This window comes from Elephas maximus, chromosome 8 (genome assembly GCF_024166365.1).
Source record: "Elephas maximus indicus isolate mEleMax1 chromosome 8, mEleMax1 primary haplotype, whole genome shotgun sequence".
Taxonomy (NCBI): Eukaryota; Metazoa; Chordata; class Mammalia; order Proboscidea; family Elephantidae; genus Elephas; species Elephas maximus.
In genome coordinates this window covers 18,995,240-19,014,135 of record NC_064826.1, presented here as the reverse complement: position 1 = coordinate 19,014,135, position 18,896 = coordinate 18,995,240, and the positions used below count along the sequence as shown (strand labels likewise).

Below are 18,896 nucleotides of genomic sequence, written 5' to 3'. Positions count from 1 at the left end.
TTCTCAAGTGTCCACCTGATCCAAGAAGCTCACTCCTCCCCAGCATCCTTTTCCAACCCATTGTCCAGTCCGATCCATGTCTGAAGAGTTGGCTTTGGGAATGGTTCCTGTCCTGCACCAACAGAAGGTCTGGGGGTCATGACCACCGGGGTCCTTCTAGTCTCAAGTCAGACCATCAAATCTGGTCTTTTTATGAGAATTTGGGGTCCGCACCCCACTGCTCTCCTGCCCCCTCGGGTTCTCTGTTGTGTTCCCTGTCAGGGTAGTCATCAGTTGTAGTCGGGCAGCATCTAGTTCTTCTGGTCTCAGGATGATGTAGTCACTGGTTCATGTGGCCCTTTCTGTCTCTTGGGCTCATAATCGCCTTGTGTCCTTGGTGTTCTTCATTCTCCTTTGATCCAGGTGGGTTGAGGCCAATTAATGCATCTTAGATGGCTGCTTCCTAGTGTTTAAGACCCCAGATGCCACTTTTCAAAGTGGGATGCAGAATGTTTTCTTAATAGATTTTATCATGCCAATTGACTTAGATGTCCCCCGAAACCATGGTTCCCAGACCCCTGCCCCTGCTATGCTGGCCTTTGAAGCATTCAGTTTATTCAGGAAACTGCTTTTGGTTTAGTCCAATTGTGCTGACCTCCCCTGTATTGTGTGCTCTTTCCCTTCACCTAAAGTAGTTATCTACCATCTAATTAGTGAATGCCCCCTCTCCCACCCTTCCTCCCTCCCTCCCTGCTCTCGTAACCACAAAAGAATGTTTTCTTCTCAGTTGAAACTATTTCTCAAGTTCTTAAAATAGTGGTCTTATACAATATTTGTCCTTTTGCAACTGACTGATTTCACTCAGCATAATGCCTTCCAGGTTCCTCCATGTTATGAAATGTTTCACAGATTCCTCACTGTACTTCATCCATGCGTAGTATTCCATTTTGTGAATATACCGTAATTTATTTATCCATTCATCTGTTGATGGGCACCTTGGTTGCTTCCATCTTTTTGCTATTGTGAACAGTGCTGCAATAAACATGGGTGTGCATATACCTGTTTGTGTAAAGGCTCTTATTTCTCTAGGATATATTCCAAGGAGTGGGATTCCTGGATCGTATGGTAGTTCTATTTCTAGCTTTTTAAGGAAGCGCCAAATCGATTTCCAAAGTGGTTGTACCATTTGACATTCCCACCAGCAATGTATAAAGTGTTCCAGTCTCTCCACAGCCTCTCCAACATTTATTCTTTTGTGTTTTTTGGATTAATGCCAGCCTTGTTGGAGTGAGATGAAATCTCATTGTAATTTTGATCTGCGTTTCTCTAATGGCTAATGATCATGAACATTTCCTCATATATCTGTTAGCTACCTGAATGTCTTCTTTAGTGAAATGTCTATTCATATCTTTTGCCCATTTTTTAGTTGGGTTATTTGTCTTTTTACAGTTGGGTTTTTGCAGTATCATGTAGATTTTAGAGATCAGGCGCTGATGAGAAATGTCATGGCTAAAAACTCTTTTTTCCCAGTCTGTAGGTAGTCTTTTTACTCTTTTCGTGAAGTCTTTGGATGAGCATAGGTGTTTGATTTTTAGGAGCTCCCAGTTATCTAGTTTTTCTTCTACATTCTTTAAAATGTTTTGTATACTGTTTATGCCATGTATTAGGGCTCCAAATGTCCCTATTCTTTCTTCCATGATCTTTATCGTTTTAGATTTTATATTTAGGTCTTTGATCCATTTTGAGTTAGTTTTTGTGCATCGAGTGAGGTATGGGTCTTGTTTCATTTTTTTGCAGATGGATATCCAGTTATGCCAGCACCATTTGTTAAAAAGACTGTCTTTTCCCCATTTAACTGTTTTGGGGCCTTTGTCAAATATCAACTGCTCATATGTGGATGGATTTATGTCTGGATTCTCAATTCTGTTCCACTGGTCCATGTATCTGTTGTTGTACCAGTACCAGGCTGTTTTGACTACTGTGGCTGTATAATATGTTCTAAATCAGGTAAAGTAAGGCCTCCCACTTTGTTCTTTTTCAGTAATGCCTTATTTATCTGGGGCCTCTTTCCCTTCCATATGAAGTTGGTGATTTGTTTCTCCATCTCATTAAAGAACGTCGTTGGGATTTGGATCGGAATTGCATTAAATGTATAGATTGCTTTTGGCAGAATAGACATTTTTATAATGCTAAGTCTTCCTATCCACGAGAAAGTTATGTTCTTCCACTTATGTAAGTCTCTCTTGGTTTCTTGCAGAAGTGTACTGTAGTTTTCTTTGTATACGTCTTTTACATCTCTGGTAAGATTTATTCCTAAGTATTTTATCATCTTGGGGGCTACTGTAAATGGCATTGATTTGGTGATTTCCTCTTCGATGTTCTTTTTGTTGGTGTAGAGGAATCCAACTGATTTTGTGTTTATCTTGTATCCCGATACTCTGCTGAACTCTTCTATTAGTTTCAGTAGTTTTCTGGAGGATTCCTTAGGGTTTTCTGTGTATAAGATCATGTCATCTGCAAATAGAGGTACTTTGACTTCTTCCTTCCCAATCTGGATGCGCTTTATTTCCTTTTCTAGCCTAATTGCTCTGGCTAGGGCTTCCAGCACAACGTTGAATAAGAGCGGTGATAAAGGGCATCCTTGTCTGGTTCCCGATCTCAGTGGGAATGTTTTCGGGCTCTCTCCATTTTAGGGTGATGTTGGCTGTTGGCTTTGTATAAATGCCCTTTATTATGTTGAGGAATTTCCCTTCTATTCCTATTTTGCTGAGAGTTTTTATCATGAATGAGTGTTGAACTTTGTCAAATGCCTTTTCTGCATCAATTGATAAAATCATGTGATTCTTGTCTTTTGTTTTATTTATGTGGTGGATTACAGTAATTGTTTTTCTAATGTTGAACCATCCCTGCATCCCTGGTATGAATCCCACTTGGTCATGGTGAATTATTTTTTTGATATGTTGTTGAATTCTATTGGCTAGAATTTTGTTGAGGATTTTTGCATCTACATTCATGAGGGATCCAAACCAAACCAAACCCAGTGCTGTTGAGTCGATTCCGATTCATAGCGGCCCTATAGGACAGGGTAGAACTGCCCCACAGAGTTTCCAAGGAGCGCCTGCCGGATTCGAACTGCCAACCCTTTGGTTAGCAGCCGTAGCACTTAACCACTATGCCACCAGGGCTTCCTCATGAGGGATATAGATCTATAATTTTCTTTTCTTCTTGTGTCTGTACCTGGTTTTGGTATCAGGGATATGGTGGCTTCATAGAATAAGTTTGGTAGTATTCTGTCCTTTTCTATGCTCTGAAATAACTTTAGTAGTAGTGGTGTTAACTCTTCTCTGAAAGTTTGGTAGAACTCTGCAGTGAAGCCGTCCGGACCAGGGCTTTTTTTTTGTTGGGAGTTTTTTTGATTACCTTTTCAACCTCTTCTTTTGTTATGGGTCTATTTAGTTGTTCTACCTCTGTTTGTGTTAGTTTAGGTAGGTAGTATGTTTCTAGGAATTCATCCATTTCTTCTAACCCAGACCCAGTGCCGTCGAGTAGCTAGGTTTTCAAATTTGTTTGAGTATAGTTTTTCATAGTAATCTGATATGATTCTTTTAATTTCAATTGGGTCTGCTGTAATATCGCCCCTCTCATTTCTTATTCGGGTTATTTGCTTCGTCTCCTGTTTTTCTTTTGTCAGTTTGGCCAGTGGTTTATCAATTTTGTTGATTTTTTCAAAAAACCAGCTTTTGGTCTTGTTCATTCTTTCAATTGTTTTTGTTTTCTATTTCATTTAGTTCAGCTTTAATTTTTTTTTTATTTGTTTTCTTCTGGTGCCTGTGGGTTTCTTTTGTTGCTCTCTATTTGTTCAAGTTGTAGGGATAATTCTTTGATTTTGGCCCTTTCTTCTTTTTGGATGTGTGCATTTATTGTAAATTGGCCTCTGAGCACTGCTTTTACTGTGTCCCAAAGGTTCTGATAGGAAGTGTTTCCATTCTCATTGGATTCTATGAATTTCTTTATTCCATCCTTAATGTCTTCTATAATCCAGTCTTTTTTGAGCAGGGTATTGTTCAGCTTCCAAGTGTTTGATTTCTTTTCCCTGCTTTTCCTGTTACTGATTTCCACTTTTATGGCCTTATGGTCAGAGAAGATGCTTTGTAATATTTCAGTGTTTTGGATTCTGCTAAGGCTTGCTTTATGACCTAATATGTGATCTATTCTAGAGAATGTTCCATGTGCGCTAGAAAAGAAAGTATGCTTGGTTGCTGTCGGGTGGAGTGCTCTGTGTATGTCTACGAGGTCAAGTTGGTTGACTGTGGCATTTAGATCTTCCATGTCTTTATTGAGCTTCTTTCTGGATGTCCTGTCCTTCACCAAAAGTGGTGTGTTGAAGTCTCCTACTATTATTGTGGAGCTGTCTATCTCACTTTTCAATGCTGATAGAGTTTGTTCTATGTATCTTGCAGCCCTGTCACTGGGTGCGTAAATATTTAATATGGTTATATCTTCTTGGTGTATTGTCCCTTTAATCATTATGTAGTGTCCTTCCTTATACTTTCTGATGGATTTAACTTTAAAGTCTACTTTCTCAGAAATTAATATTGCCACTCCTCTTTTTTGCTTGTTGTTTGCTTGATATATTTTTTTCCATCCTTTGAGTTTTAGTTTGTTTGTGTCTCTAAGTCTAAGGTGTTTGAGTTTTAGTTTGTTTGTGTCTCTAAGTCTAAGGTGTGTCTCTTGTAGGCAGCATATAGACGGATCTTGTTTTTTAATCCATTCTGCCACTCTCTGTTTCTTTATTGGTGCATTTAGTCCATTTACATTCAGGGTAATTATGGATAGGTATGAATTTAGTGCTATCATTTTGATGTCTTTTTTTGTGTGTTGACACTTTCTTTTTCCCAGTTGATTTTATGTGCTGAGTAGATTTTCTTTATATATTGTCCTTTCCTCATATTTGTTGTTGTTGATTTTGTTTCTGCTGAGTCTGTATTTTTCCCTTTCATTTTATTTTGATGAGTAGTAGAGTTTGTCTCCTTTGTGGTTACCTTATTATTTACCCCTATTTTTCTAAATTTAAAACTATTTCTTTGTATCACTGTATCTTCCTCTCCATATGGAAGGTGTATGATTACATTTCTTAGTCCCTCTTTATTATTCTAATGTTGTCTTCTTTTATGTAATAACATCGCTGTTACCCTGTTTTGGGCTTTTTTTTTTTTTTTAATAATCTGGCTTTGTTTTTTTGTGGATTTTGTTGGTTGACTTCTGGTTGCTCTGCCCAGTGTTCTTGGGTTGATACCTAATATTATTGATTTTCTAACCAAAGAACTTCCCTTTAGTATTTCTTGTAGTTTTGGTTTGGTTTTTATGAATTCCCTTAGCTTGTGTTTATCTGGAAATGTCTTAATTTCACCCTCATATTTAAGAGACAGTTTTGCTGGATATATGATTCTTGGCAGGCAATTTTTTTCCTTCAGTTTTTAAATATGTCATCCCATTGCCTTCTTGCCTACATGGTTTCTGCCGAGTAGTCCAAGCTTACTCTTATTGCCTCTCCTTTGTAGGTGACTTTTTGTTTATCCCTTGCTTCTCTTATAATTGTCTCTTTATCTTTGGTTTTGGCAAGTTTGATTACAATATGTCTTGGTGACTTTCTTTTAACATCTACCTTATGTGGAGTTCGATGAGTGTCTTGGATAGATATCGTCTCATCTTTCACAATATCAGGGAAGTGTTCTGCCAACAAATCCTCAACGATTTTCTCTGTATTTTCTGTTATCCCTCCCTGTTCTGGTACTCCAATCACTCGTACGTTATTCCTCTTGATAGAGTCCCACATGATTCTTAAGGTTTCTTCATTTTTTAAAATTCTTTTATCTGATTTTTCTTCAAGTATATTAGTGCCAAGTGATTTATCTTCAAGTTCAGAAATTCTAGCTTCTACTTGCTCGATTCTGCTCCTCTTTATGTTGAGTTGTCTAATTCTGTAATTTTATTGTTAATCTTCTGAATTTCTGATTGCTGTCTATGGATTTTTCCAGCTTATTAAATTTTTCATTATGTTCCTGAATAATCTAATTTCTTCAGTTGCTTTATCTGTGTGTTCCTTGGCTTGTTCTTCGTATTGCCTCATTTCCTTCCTGATGTCTTGAAGGGTTCTGCATATTAAACTTTTGTATTCTGCATCTGGTAATTCCAGGAATGCACTTTCATCTAGAAGATCCCTAGGTTCTTTGTTTTGAGAGCCTGTTGAGGTAATCATGGTCTGTTTCTCTATGTGACTTGATATTGACTGTTATCTCCAAGCCATCTATAAGTTATTGTATTAGTTTATGCTTTCTTACTGTGTCGCAGCTGCTCACTTTGTTTTGTTTTGGTACACCCCTGTGCATTGCTTGAGTGAGCTAGCTTGATTATTTTCATCTCTGGAGCTCTGGTGTCCTGTCCCCAGCTGACTAGAGCTGTTATCACGTGTATCAGTCTAGGAGTGCATTCAGTTTTCTTGTATGAATTCAGCTCAGGTTTCCAGGGAGCTGATCATCAAGTGTGTGGTACAGGCTCTGTCCTACAGTCTTAGAGGGGCAGGGGTGATTGGTATATATATGGGTATCTGATTGCAGCAGGGGGTCACACTTTGAACAAGGCAGGGGGCTTAGAACCGACCCCCAAGTGTCTCTGAGGAAAACGTGTCTCTGTTCCCTAGAGCGTGCTGGTGGATGGGTTCTGCAGAGGGACCATGGACACCCAAAGTTTTTGATTGCAAGGATTGCGGAGGTACCAGTTATCTTGGGACCCCTGTCACGGGTGGCTGGGTGACCTGAGTGGAGCTACCAGTCCTTAGGTCCCTGATGTGGGTAGGTGAGGACTTTGTTTAATAGGCAAAGCAATGTCAAACATCAAACACCCACCTCTCCACCGCACAGCTGAAATGGTTGGTGTTTGCCAACAAGGGCCTATTCTCCTGAAATAGGCCCACACAGGTCCATGCAGAAGGGAAAGGTGCTCAAGGTCCATGGATGGTTTATGCCTGGACAGGAGCCGCTTCTGTCCTGAGCTGCCCTGGTTAATGGAGCTAGCAAATTATCTTTTTCCCCCAAATGCAAATTTTTTTCTTCCCCAAGGCCAGGAGGACAGCTCTAGGTGCTCACCAGGGTCTATCTCAGGCCCAGGGATTCAGCCGCTGCAGCCCGCTTGGGGTTGGGGGGGGGTGCGGTAAAATATACGCAAGTACTTAGCTTTTGCCGAGAGTGCCCTTCTGCTCAGGTTCCGGAGGTGTGAGTGGGCTGTGTGGCTGCTGCTTCTCCCTGAGGAAACTGCGGCCAAACGCTAGGACCAGCCCACCGCCACCGCCGCTCCGGGAATGGTGTTTGAGGGCTCCCTGCGATTCAGGTCCGGTAACTCCTCTCCACTTCTGAACGGTCTCTTCCTCCCCTTGCCCCTTAGTTCGTTGTCTAAGCTTGCCTTTGATGCTCAGGGCTCCCAGCCTGTCACAAATATACTTGTTTCACTTGTTTTTTCCGGTCTTTGTTGTAAAGAGGGCTTGCCGAAACCATCTGTCTATTCCGCCATCTTGGCTCTGCCTCCCCAGTCTAATCTTTGTCTGAAGAGTTGGCTTCAGGAATGGTTTTAATTCTGAGTGAGCAGAGAATCTGGGAGCCAAGTCTTCTGGGGTTCCTCTAGTCTCAGACCATTAAGTCTGGTCTTTTTACTAGAATTTGAGTTCTGCACCCCACTTTTCGCCTATGCCATCAGGGACTCTGTGTTGTTTTCCCTGTCAGGGCAGTCATTGGTTGTAGCTGGGCACCATCTAGTTCTTCTGCTCTCAGGATAGCTCATTCTTAAACTGCATTTTTTTTCCCCTTGCTTAGACCTAGAAAACTCAGCATTGTTTTCAATAGAACACCTTAATCACTTCTACAGAAAGAAGTGTGATTTAGGACAATAGTGGCAGTATAACCTCTTGCTTCCTTCACCTTGCTTCCTAAACAGAAGTGTATTACCTCAATTCTGTGTAGACACAGACTACCTAGGCGCTCTGTGCCATTTGGGAACCCTGGTGGCGTAGTGGTTAAGAGCTATGGCTGCTAATCAAATGGTTGGCAGTTTGAATCCACCAGGTGGCTCTGTGGAAACTCTATGGGCAGTTCTATTCTGTCCTGTAGGATCACTATGAGTTGGAATCGACTCAACAGCAAAGGGTCTGTGCTATTTCTCCTGATGTGCCTCATTGGATTTGACTTCTAGCCCACTTGAGCCTGCTACTTGCCTTTTAAGAAAATGGTCTGGTTAACCACAGCATGAGCTCCCTGACCAGGTGGGAGTGTGTCCACAGATGAGGTTACACATGCTTCTCATTGTGAATAAACTGCTGCTCCTGCTCCTTTCAAATCATCTGAGGTCGTCATCGTTTTTAGCCATTTTCTTCTAGGCGTCTATCACCCAAACAAAAATCCCCACAAATTCTGTGGAATTTCTCTAAAATACAACCATTAGCAATATGCTAGAAATATTATACATATATTTCAAGGTAATAAATTAAAAAACTGAGAGAACAAAAATCAGCATGGTAATTCTGCTTTGTATTTCTGTTTTTCATGACCTATTCATGGCCCCAAAGATTGCCAATATATTTTCTCTCGTCAGTCGGCTGCATGGTGCGCTTCCCCAATCATTATAACCGATTTCAGATGGTGCTAGAAAATTATATTGACTCTGAACACCAAAAGAAATCAGTCATCCTCTAAGGGGTCACAGGAAGACGTGACGATGGGGAGGGGCCAAACATGAATAAATCCATCATACATGTGACCATTTAACCCAGGCACAAACAAGTGTGAAGTTCTAAGAATGAAACATCCCCCATACTCCATGGGTTCTAGGTAACACCACTGTTGGCAGGGGCAGGAATGGCCCAGCTACCATGAAAGGCGGGTTCTCCTAGCTGTCTTGTCTTTGCTTTCAAATAGTTCAGGACTGGCCCATTCATTTCTCTTGCCGTTGGAAGTGCAAGTGGTCTCCCCCAAGAACACTGATTTCAAATGGTGCTAGACAATCACTATTTAAATCTAAACCACCATATGAAACCAGCTTCCTGAAGAAGCTTTATGATCTGTTTTTTTTTTTTTTTCTTCAGAATTCTCTCTTACAATAGACTCATGACAACCTAGAAAGGAAAAAGCCAACACCTGGTTGTGAGTTATTTACTTCGTGGTTTAAACAGAGCTTAAGCAAATTTCTCTGTCCTATAGGGTCACTATGAGTCAGAAGTGACTTGACGGCACTGGGTTAGCAAATTTCATATATTCACCAAATCTGATATCACCAAATTCAGGGGTGGAGTGGGGTGACTAAGACCTTTTTCTTGAGTTGCCCAGACAAAGGCTCAGTTATATCATTTTGAGGCCATGCATGTGCCAACCCGTATACTCCTGGTGGGCAGTCAAGGAGAATCCTTTGTTTGAGTAAGGAAGCAAGGGCAGGAGAAGCCAGAGCTCAACCACGGTGAAAGCATCCAGGTGAAGGATAATTAGAGAGTGGTGTGCGGAGCCTTACTACGTGAGATCTATGGTACACAGCCAGTGGGGGTCTGGGGCCAAGGCAGAACAAAACTACAGAGTAGAAGGAAAAGAAAATGCTTTCTTAAACCCCATACTTTTCCTTTTTAGATAATTTTGTTTGATTTCAAGGGATAACTGTGTTTTGGGTCCAAGGAAGACAATGGATAGCTCAGAGGTAAAGTAACATACTGATATTCTTAAGATCTTGATTTTTTTTCCCCCCAGAGTGGAATTCCCTAGATGGCATCTCTGAGTTGGGGATTTTTGTTATCTTTATATTTAATTTTCTCCTCCCCGTCACTGTGAAGTTAAAGGCTTCGTGCCTCTTCATTTTCCTTGGCAAATTATTTTTAGTCACGGTTCTTCTTTCCCTCCCATTACAGTTCTTGACATCATTGAACTAGGCAGCCTGCTGTCATTTCCTTTAACCTTCTAGGAATCCCAGAAGATAACGCACCAGCCTGCCTAACTAGAGAGATTTGCATTCCTTTTTTTAAAACTGTTATTACAAATATTTCAGACATACACAGAAGCTGAACAATAAAACAAACACCTAAACTCACACCACCTAAATTCAACCATTGTTCAGTTTTGCATCATCTATGTTACGTATAGGGTCGCTAGGAGTCGGAATCGACTCGCAGACAATGGGTTTCGTTTGGTTTGTATGTTACCTGTATGTAATATGTAGGTATTTTTTTTTGCTAAATCACTTGAAAGGCACTCTGCTGCTGATTACTTAAGCATGTATGGTCTAAAAATGAGGCCATTCTTCCATATAAACACAATACCGTACATGCCCAAGGAAATTAACAACTGTTCCTTTGCATCACCTAATATTCAGTCCACATTCACCTTTTCCTGCTGTCTCCAAAAAACATCTTCTATAGTTTTCTTGTTTGTGTTTCAAACCCAGATCCCATCAAGGTTCATGCACTAAGACTCTTTGGCCTGTTTTCATCTAAAACCACCACCCCTCGCACCCCCAACTCTTCTTGTTTTGTCACAATACTACTTGGTGAACCGTGGATTCTGATCCTGTCGCTGGCATTCGCTTACTCTGGATTCTTGCTTAAATAAAGGAACAGCACTTTAGTTTCTCCTTTTGCCTTTCCTCACACATCACTGTCCTTGTGCAATCTCGCTGTGCCTATGGCTGGAGGAGCCTGTTACAAGGTGCCCGTGGTCGACGATCTCCAGTGGTTTTGGCAGGCTGCTAACATGTCAGGAAGTGCAGGCCGCTCAGCTTGGGTCTGATCGACATTCTTACCCCTCATGGTGTGGCCAGCAGCCGCTTCCTACGCAGATCCCAACAGAAACTCACGGGCAATGATGCGAATGAGTCCAAACCCACGCCTCCTGCTGCTGGGTGAGTTCTTTCACCTGTGAGGTGTGCTGTGACCATTCCATCAGGGGTGCAGTAGCTCACTGGCTGCAAAGAAAGGCACATACTGGGTGTGAATAGACAGGGAGTTAAAACCAAACCCACTGCTGACTCCGACTCAGATTGACCCTAGAGGACAGAGTAGAACTGCCCTAGAGGGTTTCCAAGGCCGTAAATCCTTATGGAAGCAGACTGCCACATCTTTCTCCCATGAAGCTGCTGGTGGTTTTGGACCGCTGAACTTTCGGTTAGCAGCTGAGTGCTTTAACCACTGCACCACCAGGGCTCCTTTAAAGATACCAATTGGTTAGTGAGTGTAAGCATATAAGCCTAGTACCAACCCTCTGAAAAAGTGCCAGATGGAAGAATTACTTGAGCTCTCATAACGATTTCACCAACGTTGTGGCTGACCAATTGCTCCACTGTATCCTTCTGCTTATGCTGGTGTGACTCAAGGATGCAAGGAGCTTCCAGGTTATTCTCATCAGTTAAAAGATCCCAAATCCAGCACAAGGAGGTGTGCTTAGTATTTTTTTTTTACAAATGAAAAGACACAGATTTTGCCTACTGCTACTTGGAAATGCTTTCAAGTCACTGCCACTTCAGTTACAAGGAAAAAAAAAAAAGAATAAATGCCCTTCAGTTATGCCTGATAAGATCATATTTATCTCAGACATCATAAATGTACATACATGTATCACACACATAGATGTACATACACGGATACACATAAAAACCGAGTGCCGCTGAACTGAATCAGACTCACAGCGACCGTACAGGACAGAGTAGAACTGCCTCGTAGGGTTTCCAAGGCTGTGATATTTATGGAAGCAGACTGCCACATCTTTCTCCCAGGGAGCAGCTGGTGGGTTCGAGCCACTGATCTTTTGGTTAGGAGCTGAGCACTTAATCACTGCTCTACCAGAGCTCCATATACATACACATATATACACACATACATACACACACATATATAAACACATACACACACACGTATATACACACAATATACTATTTGCTTCCTTTGCGAACAAATATGGCAAGTTTTCCATGTAATCCTGGAACTGTGCTTCTCAAAAACTCAGCAGAATAAAGGTGGGCGTATTCCCATCCATCTCTGTCTCTCTGTGTGAGCCTGGTTCCACAAGGCATTTTCAGCAGACAAAGCCTAAATACCGAGATTGGTCACTTAACCTTCTTGCCTTTTTAAGCCCTGGGTGGGGGAAGGGGGAGGGAGACTCTGCTGCCGAGTTGATTTGTGGCTGTGAACGACTTGACCAGAACACACTGAGGTAGAGATTGTGACCTTGGACCTCTGTTTTCACATAAAGTAGTCTTCTAAAGCAAGAGATCAGTTTCCTGAAAGTAAGTCTGCCTGGGGAGACTGCTACCAAAAGGACATAGAAAACAACTGCCTGCTCCACCACTAGGGAAAGGAAAAACCCAGCAGGTAAATTAATAGGGCTGTGTTCATCCCCTTTCCAGGGTATGCCCACGGAGAGTGACAGCAAATGGGATCTGCTGGCTTGTTGAGTCCCCAATGACATGACAACTGCAGGGACAGCTCTACTTACAAAGAGAGACTTTTTCTCACTAAACATTAGTGTGCTCCCATTCCTCCATATATTCCTGGTCCAACAATCAATCGATCCTTCTGTATCTTTAGGCCAGGAGACAGTAGGGCCGCAGTTTTGTAACTTAGGGTGTTTCTATTTGAAGACTAATTTTAACCATCCATGACTTTAAGGTTCTGCAACATTTGAGAGGAAAGTTATTTTTAAACAACTCTTTCTTAAACACAGAATACATGCAATTGTCAAACTCTCCATCTCTGGCATTAAAAAAATGACCTTTCCGGAAACAAACAAAAAACCCTTCTTTTATGTCTCTCAAAACAAAACAAAAAAAAACCCCACTGCCATTGAGTCGATTCCGACTCGTAACAACCCTATAGGACAGAGTAGAACTGCGCCATAGAGTTTCCAAGGAGCGCCTGGTGGATCCAAACTTCCAATCTCTTGGTTAGCTGCTGTAGTACTTAACCACTAGGCCACCAGGGTTTCCATTTATGTCTCTCAGCCCACATTTAATAGAGCGCGTCTCCACTGAAGCCCGGTCTACACTGCCATGTTTTATGCTGTTATTGAGCAAGTTGCTCTTCTTTGTATTTTTTCTTCCAAATCTGATAGTAAGGTTGGAGCCTGCTCAATAAACCGCATCAGTAACTCCTGTGTGGCAGAAGGTTGAACACTGGAAGTACACTGTTTCCATTTAAGTGAGAAGCCAGTCTGTTCTTGCAGGAGAAAACTGGATTAAGATACTTTCCCTGGGGGCTGGAGGATTTCACAAGGAGAACGGTACCTGATCAAGACACTTCTTTAAGACTAGCTTCAAGACAGGGACACCGGCCCACTGGAGTCCTCAGTGTATTTACCCCAGACTGAACTGCTGCTGTCCGTGGCTCTCTGCTGACCTGTGTGTGTCTTTAGTGGGTGTTTTCTTACAAGAAGCCGATGAACAAGTCAGGCAGGGTCTGGAGCTGAAGTCCTGGCTGTGCCGCTTACTAGCACGGCGATCCTGGGCAACTCATTTGATTTCTCGTAGCCTTTATTACTACCCCCAGCTACAGAATGGGGATAAAAACCCCTGTACTGTAGTGGCTGTTGTAACCATTTGTAATTAGCCTGTGGAAACAATAGGTAAATCTTATGCACCACACAAGTGTTCACAGTTTTATTGGATGGATCCGACTTCCAGAGTGTCTCTTCAGGGTGGAGGTTGGCATAACCTTGGAAGTGGGTGGAACGGCAACCTACAGAACAATGGTAACAAAAACCAAAAACCTGTTGCCATCCAGGGGATTCTTACTCACAGCAACCCTTTAGGACAACGTTGAACTGCCCCGTAGGGTTTCCAAGGCTGTAATCTTTATGGAAGCAGGCTGCCACATCTCTCTCCTGTGGAGCAGCTGGTGGGTTCGAACCACCAAACTTTTGGCTAGCTGCTTAGTGCTTAACCACTGCACTACCGGGGCTCCTGAGAACGACAGTGTCTGCTTCTGGAACTCCTACTCTGTGCCAGACACTATGCTATGTTATGGGCTTTACACACATTTTCTCAGGGCTCAAACCACCTAACAGGTAGGTGGTGCTATCTCAATGTTCCCAGTGAAGGAAGAGAGACCTAAGAAAATGTGCCTGGTCACAAAGCTTGGGAATGGCAGGGCCAGGATTCAAATCCTGTGTGCCTCATTCTAAGCTCAGGCTCCTAGGCCTTGCCCTTCACTGACTGGTGCTTTCTATGTACTGTACTGGCTCATCTTCACGCAGCCATACGGAGCTCTGTACACAAGGAGGCTCCAGGCTTCAGTTTCATCAATGTGCACCTGGGCAAACCATTAAAGCCAGCTCTGGTCCTGCTTAGCAGAAGCAATACGAGAGTGAACCCACCAAGAAACCCACTGCTGTCAAGTCGATTCCAACTCAGTGACCCTATAAGACAGAGTAGAACTGCCTCATAGGGTTTCTGAGGCTGTAATCTTTACAGAAGCAGACTGCCACATCTTTCTCCCGAACCCACCCCGAGGAGATGAAAACTTGTGAGTGAGCAGTGACCTGTCAGAAGACCTGGCCCCTCAACCACATTACTGAGCCATGTCTTCTCTCAAGCCTGATTTCCCACTATCTCAAGGAGGCTAAAGACAAAAGAGCAGAGTGACCAGTCCAACATGTCAGGCTTCACTTATTCACGGGCTGTCACATGCAGCTGGGGAGCTACAATCAACTGGGTACGGCAGCATTAGAATACAGTCTTGAAACACAGCCAGCAGTCTGAGCCTCGAAGCGTCCCGTTTCTATGAGGCAGTGAAGAGAGTCCGTCACGGGGAGACTTTCCAGCTCCGTCACCAGCTCCCTGCGCAGGCTTGACTTCAAATCTCAGTGCTTCAGTCTCATCAGTAAAATAAGGATAATAATAGTACCTACCTTGTAAGGTTGTCTGTGAGCATTAAATAAGGTATGACATATACAGCAATTAGAAGAAGTGATAGCACAATATACAAATTCAATAAGGGATAGCTGTGATGATGATAAAATAATAAATCATTCTTCCTGTAGGAGAGATGGGGCTGAAAGACCTGCCTAAGTGGAAGGTGGCTCCTAGCTCCTGCTTTAGAACATGTCCCCAGACCCTGGCACCTTCCAGAAGAACCAAATGTAGAGGTCCCTGATCTGTAAATCTTTATGCCACCTCTTTCTCCCGAGGAGCAACTGGTGGGTTTGAACCACCAACCTTTTGGTTAGCAGCCAAGCTCTTAACCACTGCACCACCAGGGCTCCTTTGATCAATACTAGAATCTTAGGAAGACACCCTTGGATTTGACAAATGGCCTTTCCATCTGAACTGACTGCAACGACCATCTTTAATGTCTGCTGCAGTCTTTGTCTTTTTTTCCCACTCTGTGTTCTGAAGGCTCATAATTTTTTTTTTTTTTTTCTGATAATAAGTTGGGAGTTGGATGTTTCAGAGACAAAAAGTAGAGGTCAATGCTGATAACAGTTTTTCAATTTCCTGGGGAATCATCCAGGAACAACATAAAACTCCCTTGAGGTTGATTTGTGAGCACAAGCCTGTACTTACATGGGGTGTAAGAGTGATCTGTTGACAGTTTTTCCAGGCACAGAAATCCTCAGAAGACTGGCACCTGGAATGAAAATGACAGATGAACCCCCAGAAGTCTCCAAGAGCAACAGCAGAAGTAAAAGCCAGTTGTCTTCTCTTAAGCATGTCACTCCACCAATATCATCACAGAGGCATTTTTAAAAACGAGAAATGAAAAGCTCCCTCTCCTTCCGGCTTCAGACACACAGGCTGGGAAAGTTCCTGTTCGCTGAGCAACACCTGCCTCCCCCACCCAGCTGCTGTTCTCTCTGAACCGGGAGGTGCGAGGTGTAGCCGTTGCTAAGGAAACTGTCCACTGACACCAGGCCGTGCATTTCACACATGGCACTTCCCAGATCACAGAGATCTGCTCAGCAAGTTGTCTTATGAAAGAAAGCATGGTATAAACCTATAGATCCAGCTGCAGAAGAATGGCCCGGAAGCAGCCTACTCAGAACACACGCTTCTGTTTTCGAAGTTGGTTTTGCAGCCTCATGGTAGCAAAGACTCCAGAGGAGGGACAAGAGTCTGTCGGCGCCATCTTCTTTGCTCCAGAGTCAGGAGGAGGGAGACTAGGAGAATGGAAACCACACCACGTTATCTCCTCCTGGTCTCAGTTCAAGTTGGGAAGTATCTCTCACCACAACACTGGGGAGGGAGCCAGTGTCGCAGAGGTCCTCATTATTTCTGGAAACAGATCACTTGAGGTCTTCGGTCTTCCTCACAACATGACCCATCACAGCAGCTGGGGACGATGTCACGATGGCTCCAATGGGGATTCCTTCCAAGGGCTTGAATCTCGAAAACCCACACTTCTCTCAGAGAGAGGCCACTGAGTGACTCAGTAGTCGGATGAAGGCAAGGCCACCCCATCAAGTTACCAGGACTGCAATGTCTACGTTAATGATTACAGCTTCACCGAGGGCCTTAAACGTGGCCGCGCCAGAGGGCAGGCCAGGCTTATCAGCAAGCGGGGATGACGTGGTCTAGACAGACGAGTCAGATCTGATGGGTGCAGAAAACAGTTTTTGATTCACAGGTATAATCCTTAAGCCAAGTGCCAAATAACATGGAGCCCTGGTGGTGCAGTGGTTAAGAAGCTATGGCTACTAATCAAAACAATGGCAGTTTGAGTCCACCAACTGCTCCTTGGAAATCCTATAGGACAGTTCTGCTCTGTCCTATACGGCTGCTATGAGTTGGAATTGACTTGATGGCACGGGTTTTGGGTTTTAGTGACAAGGAAACACATACATTTCAAGAAGATATCAGAACAGGAACATAATGCATTGGGAAGAGTCTTTAGGGTTGGGATTAACATTCAAGAGGATCTCAACCAGTGAAAGAAAAAGCCGTAATTATAGCCAATACTGTCTTAAGATGGAAAAATAAGTCCAAAAAAAAGTTCGAGCTGTGATGTACGGATGATGGAAAGGGAGGTATTTAAAGGGTTAACATAAAATTCAAACCAATGTGGAGCCATGAAGTCATACACGATTATGGAATATTTAAATACAATTATAAAATAACAATACGTTTCCGAAACCATCTGCTCGTACATACGAGGACAGCAACCAAAGTCAGGGCAGGAGTTTTTTCACTTTTTGACAGCGACTGGGGTCTGAGTCAGATTTAGAGGCGCACCAGTCTGTTTTCTGGAAGCTTGTAGTATTTAGTATGTGCAGAAGCAGTTAGTTCACTGACGGTGCTTCTTCTCTTGATGAATCTTGTCCTTAGTGTTGTTGTTAGGTGCTGTCGAGTTGATTCTGACTCATAGCGACCCTATGGACGACAGAACAAAACACTGCCCGGTCTTGCGCCATCCTCACAACCGTTGCTAATAAACACATACTAAAGCTAATTATGTAGCATGCTTCCTTCATCCTCTCGGTCACCGTGCTCTCTAACCCTTGTACCTGTGGCCTCCTGGGATTCCGAGGTATGCGTATCATTTACAGATGGGAAAGTGAGAACACGGAAAGGTCTGGCCAAGACAGCTGTAGAATTAAGGACAAGGTTTTTCAGCTCTCAGGATTATGAGTTTGACAAATGTATGATTAGCTTCCCACTCCCACCCCTCTCCCCCCATGTGGGTGCTGGAAATCTGTGCTGGCTACAGCAACTCTTGGGAGCCCTAATCTAAATCCATAGTGAGACTGAGGCTTACACCGAACCTATCACCAAAGAGGAGAGCAATGAATGGCAGCCCAACCAGTGAGCATGCTCCATGCTGGTATCCCTCCACCCTTTAGGGAAGGGCTCACAGGCCCATTCACCCTCTCAACGGGATGGTACTTTGTCACAGGGACTCCCCCACAACAAAGGAGGTCTTCTTAAGTGCTCACAGCCATATTCTTGACGTTTCCAAGGTCTCAGAAGCTGACCTCCGTCAATCTCGACTTAGAATCCAAAGTGCCAACAAATATCCTCTCCTTACCTTCGCCTTTCCTCATAAGCACCAGCTTATCTAAATTCACGTACTTATTTATTGCCCTTTAAATGTCAAATGCTATGAATTGGCCTCCCATTTAATGGCACATTTAAATTGGGAATAGAAGACAACAAGCACAGGCTTTGGGATCAGACAGACCTGCATTCATATGTTGCCTCTGTCACTTGCTGCAGGGCCTTGGGTCAGTTATTTGACCCTCCTTGAGCTTTAGCTGCTTCCTTTATAAGGTGGAAATAATACAGGCAGTCCCTGGGTTATGAATGTCCAACTTACGTATAACCCATAGTTATGAATCAACCCCCATAAAGCCTATTATATTAAAAACTCAAGGCACATACAATGGTTTGTAATAAACAAACAGGTATTACTTTGTGACGCACAACAAAACACTATTGTTATTACTGTATTATTATGTTAAAGACATTCTAGTGTATCTGGAAGTGGTTCTTTAATGTCTCTATGTGTAGAAAGGTATACAATATACTATATACTAAGACAAACATCTAACTGATGTTAGGTATGAACTGTACTAAGTGTTCCAAATTACATACAAATTAGACTTAAAGGCAGACTTAGGAAAGGAACCTGTCTGTAACCCAGGGACTGTCTGTAATGCTAACTTGAAGAGTTGTTGGAAAGATATGACTAACATAAATAAAACATACGGCACACAGTAGCTGTTCAATAAATGTTAACCCCCCTCCCCCATATTCCTCCCTGAGGGGATGGCACATCTCTCATTTTGGATAACATTTCCAGACGTCTAGACAATCAATATGTTAAAATTGGTGTGAAAGACTAACACAAGGTCAGGCATTAGTAAATCAAGGCTGTGGGTGGGTCTGGGGATTTTCTGGAGGGAAAGGAT

The 18,896-nt window shown here is 42.9% G+C and overlaps 1 long non-coding RNA gene across 1 annotated transcript in view; it reads right to left on the bottom strand.

Annotated features, from left to right (window-relative positions):
* Nucleotides 1–8,506: 8,506 nt before the first annotated feature.
* The window catches only part of LOC126081414 (uncharacterized), a 177,342-nt gene continuing 166,952 nt past the window's right edge, over nucleotides 8,507–18,896 (bottom strand). The window contains exons 6-7 of the long non-coding RNA XR_007518389.1: nucleotides 11,259–15,619; nucleotides 8,507–10,965 (exon numbers count right to left, since the gene is read on the bottom strand). This is a non-coding gene — a long non-coding RNA (uncharacterized LOC126081414). The remainder of the gene's footprint in view (nucleotides 10,966–11,258; nucleotides 15,620–18,896) is intronic.